Raw genomic sequence first — 6,036 nt, forward strand, 5'->3', positions numbered from 1 at the left:
ATATACTGCTACTATGGACCACATGAAATATTGAACAGTGGTTTAAATAGCTATTTACACACACATGTATACATATGTGTATGTCAATGCATATGTATACATGTATGTAAAATTCTAGCAAGACAGCACTGGGAAAATTCTTAACTCTGAAATCATGTTCTCAAGCAGGTAGGTTTTTTTTGTTTGTTTGTTTGTTTGTCTGAAGAGTGGCATAAAATAAATTCCCATTTGGGAGAAACAGGAAAGAAATGATATCTCCACAAAGCACAAGTTAAACCCTCATTTGAGTTAAACTGATTTACTGATATTTTTCCTCTGACTATCTAATACAGCCATACAAAGTACACATTTTTCAGAAACCCCATGGATAGAATATGAACAGCATAGATCTCTTTTCAGTCACACACATATATACAGTGAACATGACTGACGGGAATGTTCTCAAATTTCACCACGTTTACTATATCAGCCCGCTGTCTTTGGTCTCCCAAATCCCTGATAGCAGGAAGACATGCTCATCATTTTGAGTCGAGGTCTGCCTTCTCTTGACGTTCTCTTGGGTGTAGTGGCTCATGCCTGTGTTTCCAAGCACTAGGGAGACTAAGTCAGGATTGCAGCAAGTTTCAGACTAGCCTGGGCTAATAGCAAGTCCTTGTCTCAAAACAACATTGAACAATTCTGTTTTTATTCTCCTCTTTCAAACTTTGATTTTTAAAGAGAGTCAGAGTAGTATTGATCCCGAAGATGGGAGGAAAAAGACCTTTGACCCAAACCATCATGGTCAAATGGACCAAAGCAGGCAATTAATTGGTCTGCGGATCACTAAGATGCCTGTTGCCAGGTGGTCTTCAGGAATGGGCACCTCTTAGTCAGTCAGTCTGTAGCCCAGAGTCCATCTGTGGACTCTGCGCAGTGGGGCTCACAAGCTGCCGCGCTGCCTCTGAGGCCTGACTGTCAAGCTGTGCAGCTTTGCTCCGTGTGCCTCATAGAGGGTTCTGAGGAAGAATGAATGTCAGCATTGTCGTCTGTCTTGTATCTCTTAGTACTCGCCTTATTTATTGAACAAAGAGTTGCTCTTCTTTCCCACCAAATCGTGCCCTGGTAGTCAGAAGCCAAAGAAGGTAACACTGAGAGTGCGGGGCTAATCTGGCATTGTGAACTGTGAAGTTTATAAGGAATCCGTAAGATGCATTTCAATCCTGGCAGACTGTGGCACGGCCCATCCATGCCCATACTTGAGGTCATTCGTTCTTATAAAGGACGAACAAAATGGGACTGTTGAACTCAAGTTTGGACAAAACCTGTAATAATGACCAATAAGACTTGTCCAGTGTGGCCACTATACAGAGAGACCTGTGACCTCATTTACTATATGAAGCAATGGTAGTTTAATCTTGTAACTAAGCAATCAAGTCTCAGCCAATCATAGGAATTAAATGCCAGCCAATCACAGAAATGGAGCCAATCACAGGCTGTCAGTGGATCACCTGGTGCCCGCTGGACATGCTGCCTGCAGCCAATCAGGATGTATCTGGAAGGTTTGTGGCTCTTTGGCTGTTTAACTACTGGGCATGCAGTGATGCTGGATAGAACAGGTGTGGACCTTGTTAATGTAACTGCTGGAAGCTTTCCTGTAAGGATCCCCACCCAGGAACCAGCAGAGAACCCGTGTCCCCATGGCATAGAGGAGGAATTCAGAGGTGATGGCGGCTTCTGGGACTTGAGTGGGAAGCTGATGTGTGTGGCAGTATTGAAGCTGTAGCCTCTGGGCCACTGGTCTGCTATAGATCACATTGCCAACTGTAGCCCATCCTGAGAGCCCTGCAGTGTCTGGCATGGGAGGAGACAAGGGAGGGCTGGAGCAGGGCTGTGGAGATCAGAATGGGGAGGCGATTGCTAGGGACGCACTGGAGGAATGTTTGGAAGGGGCATGGAAAGTGGAAGGGACCCCCAAAAACTCTGGCCCTATCTATCCTGCGCCTTGTGGGCTCCAGAAAAGCTTCAGGCCTCCAACTTTCTTGCTCTTCATCACAAAAAAACCTGTCTGGAGGAAGAGTGAACTATACCGACGTAGGAAATGGAGCAGGGTTTGGTTTCCAGTACTCACACCAAGTAGTTCATACCTGATCCGGTTCCAGGGATCAGAAGCCTCCAGAGGTGTTACACATGCGTAATGCACAGACAGAAAGTCAGACAGACAGACAGACAGACAGACAGACAGACAGACAGACAGACATGCACGCACAGGCATGTAAGTTAGGAAAAGGTGACTGGTGTTCTTGTAAATGGGAATCTTTGTGGGAGGCTTCAGAGCAGCAAAACAGGGTGCTCCCCTGTTCTGATGTCATTACTTATGTCATTATGTCATGCTTATGTCATTACTCTGCTTCATTGTAGGTCATAGTGACCCCACTGTTGATGGGAGTAGCTGCCCTCAGAGGGCTGGGGTTCCTCAACTTGGCATCTTCAATATGATGGGCCACTATGTGTCAGAGCCCATCATTTGCACTAGGCTGTCCATAACGAGATCATGAGCATCCTACTGCCCCATGTATAGGAAGAGATTCCTTTGGACGTAGTCCCTGCAGCTCTGTGCAGTAGCTGCAGGAACTTCACACTGAGCTAAGAGTATTGCATTCCCTAGAAAATGTTACTCACATACTGCAGAACTTCTCTTAAAATCCCTTTCTGGGAGAGACTGTCACTTCTTTGATGGGCGTAGGGAGGACTTGCTCCCCACAGTGCCCACCTAATTTCCTGACCTGAGCATGGGCTCAGCTCACCGGCTTGGGAGGCCCTCACCCCTGCAAGCCTTTTTTTTTTTGCTGTTCTGCTCTGGGCCTCCCATGGCCACCTCTTTCCTTGTAGAAGTGTCCTGCTGGGACTCCTTCTGAAACCTTCTCTTTGGTGACCAGCTCCTTCTGCTCTCTGCTGTACCTAAAGCTCATCCGGAGTGCAGAAAGTCACCAAAGTCTCCATGTTGCTTCTAGGTGCTCTGGAAGATGCTCAGAGAGATGCAGAGAGCAGGCTGGCTGGGTGGGGAGTGTGGCACGGAGTTGGGGGAGGATCAGGATACCATTCTTGAGATTACTTCATTAAGTGTATATCTGTTACTATTGTGCTTTCAGGCCCCAAAGCCTGCATTCTAAAGTGGAGGAAAGGTTTTTACTGGTCTTGAACCTGACCTCTCCCAATTCATTGATAACTCAGGCAGTGACACCATGTTGTGAGGGACGGTTAATTAGCACTCAGCAGTGAGATCACTGCCACACCTCCAGTGACTCCACAGTCAAAGGTGGTTTGGTCACTGATGACTGGATCCCTATTTCAGTCTCCATGGTGGCCATACTTCTTCAGTGTCTTCTAGGGTCACACACTCACTCAACTGCTGTGTGTCACCCATCTTGTTTGCAACGCTTGACTACATGCTGAGTCTCTGGGTTCCCAGAACAGCCTTGCTCTGGCAGGTCCTGTTCAGGAAAGAGCAAGCATGATCCTGACAGGGCAGGCAATCTCCCTGTGCAGTTGTATGGCCTAGGATGAAGGAGACAGGATCCTTCCTTGAGGCACCTGACACCATGCAGATAACCAGGAAGAGAGAGGATGCTGCAACATGGCAGCTGTCTTGAACAATTTGATGAAGTTTTTCTAGGACTGTGTCAACCTTAGCAAGAAACACAAGTGATAGACTTTGGAAAGGCATCCCAGGGAAGGAATGAGGCTGGAGTGTCAAGTTGCCAGTGGGATGGGCAACATCTGATCTTAGAGCTAATCTAGAACTTGGGCTCGAGTCCCAGGAAAAGAGGTAGTGTGGCTTTAAAATTACATGCAACACATTCCCTGGACAATCGGTGGCAACTGAGATACCCAGGTCCCTACTGAGCTCATGCCTTGTCAATGATCCCAACGCATCAGAGCCTTGTCCTCTTTTATATCCCTGTTTATATTCTTGCTCCTTCAAATGTGCAAATTCTGCAGAGGAGAGAAAACACACTACATTTGTCTTTAGAGACTTGTATTGTCACATATAACCTTATATTTCTACCTATTTTCCGGAAAGTGGCAAAATGTCATACTTAAGTCTAGACTTGCTTTTATTCAGGATGCAGCTGGACCTAGAGGGCAGGTGCTCTGAAAATGTGACCCTTGCAGATCATCTTATCATCCTCAGGACCCTTGTCTGAGGCAGGTTTACAGAGCTTTGCCACCTCCACAAGGAGGTACAGTTCACTTCCAGGATTCTGGAAAGCGGTGAGAAAAGTGACTCAGTCAACTTTACTGAAATTGACATCATTAAGTGTCTGGACCATCCTAACATCATTGTTTTAGTTAGGGTTTTATTGCTGTGAACAGAAATCATGGCCATGGCAACTCTTTTAAGGACAACATGTAATCAGGCCTGGCTTACAGGTTCAGAGGTTCAGTCCATTATCATCAAGGCAGGAACATGGCGGCATCCAGGCAGTTGTGGTACAGGAGAACTTGAGAGTTCTACATCTTCATCTGAAGTCTGTTAGCAGAATACTGACTTCCAGTCAGCTAGGATGAGGCTCTTAAGCTGGCTGCACAGTTACATACCTACTCTAACAAGGCCACACCTCCTAATAGTTTCACTCCCTAGGCCAACCATATACAAACCATCACAATCATGAAGCTGTTCCACATCAGATAACATAACTGAGATAACTTGATGCTGAGGTGTAGACTGTCTACAGGAGGAGCAGGATCAGCACATCTTCCCACAGATGGTTTGTTCAGCTCACTAAGCTATGAGAACACCATTGGAGAAAGGGCCATCAAACTTGTGTGACTTTGATCTGGCCATCAATTACCAATGGACAGATGTTCAAGGATAATGGTGGTATAGTGTGTGGTGTGGTGAGGCCAGATCCCCAAAATATTATGTGTGGCACAGAGGGTCTCTCCAGCTGAATCTGATCACAGCATTATATTGGCAGGTACAGTTACATGTGGTAACAACAGGGCCTGATAACCTACAGTCTTATACATGTGCTAAGCATGCCCCTGCTACCCTGTTAACACAATGTATACATTTTAGCTTAAGGACATGTAGGCCACTCATCTCATAGATTTCTAGATATCAGTCTACCTAGACAAACTCTCTTCTACTGTGGCATATATAATGCCAGGTATCAGAACCTGCTAGACAAAACATTGACCTCAGTGCTACCTGATATACAGGGATAGGTATCAGGTCCTGCTGAACATCCCACCTGCTGTCATTGACCCAAATATTCTGCTAGACTCATATCAAGCTGGACACCTCTTACTCTGACATAAGAAAGGAAATAAAAGCTTACCAGTTATGTGTCAATAAAATTTCTTCCCAGGGGAAGACTTAGCATCTACCCTTCTTCCTAAGGTCCTGGTGATACACTCTGAAAGGAACCGTGCCTGGATTCAATGAATGTATAGGGCCCAGTTACAGAGCTTAGGTTAGTGGTTACCCACAGATGTTGGGGTGTTCCTCCCGGCCAAGTTGCACTGGAAAAGTTAGTACCCAGTGAGGCTGATGTCTTCTGCATACATCTATACAAGATGGAGGCCCCCTCTCCTAGTCTTTCCTGACCTATTCACTTGAGCTCCTGTGCAAGGCCATGTGCAATTAGGGAAGAGTTGCATACAACATTATTTGGTTGTGGTGAAGACTCTCTTCCTGGTTTGCAGGTGGGCCTCTTGTATTTATGTAACCAACTGATAGAAGGAACTAAATATAACATACACATACACACACACACACACAGAGAGACACAAAACACACATACACAAATACACATATCACACACATACACTACATGTAGGTGAGAGAGCACATAGAAGTTCCTAACAGATGTCGTTCCTAACAGAAGAATCTATAAGAAAATGAACAGAGAGGCAAGCTCTGAGAAGTTAGCAAAGTAGCTGCTTAGCTGTTCAATATGCAGCAATCAAATGTATTTCCATATATCAAAAGAAATCTTAGTTGTCTTTATTTGAGCAGGGTCTACTAACACATCCAGTTTCCTTGTCCCAAGC

This window comes from Arvicanthis niloticus, chromosome 8, assembly GCF_011762505.2.
Source record: "Arvicanthis niloticus isolate mArvNil1 chromosome 8, mArvNil1.pat.X, whole genome shotgun sequence".
Classification (NCBI taxonomy): domain Eukaryota; kingdom Metazoa; phylum Chordata; class Mammalia; order Rodentia; family Muridae; genus Arvicanthis; species Arvicanthis niloticus.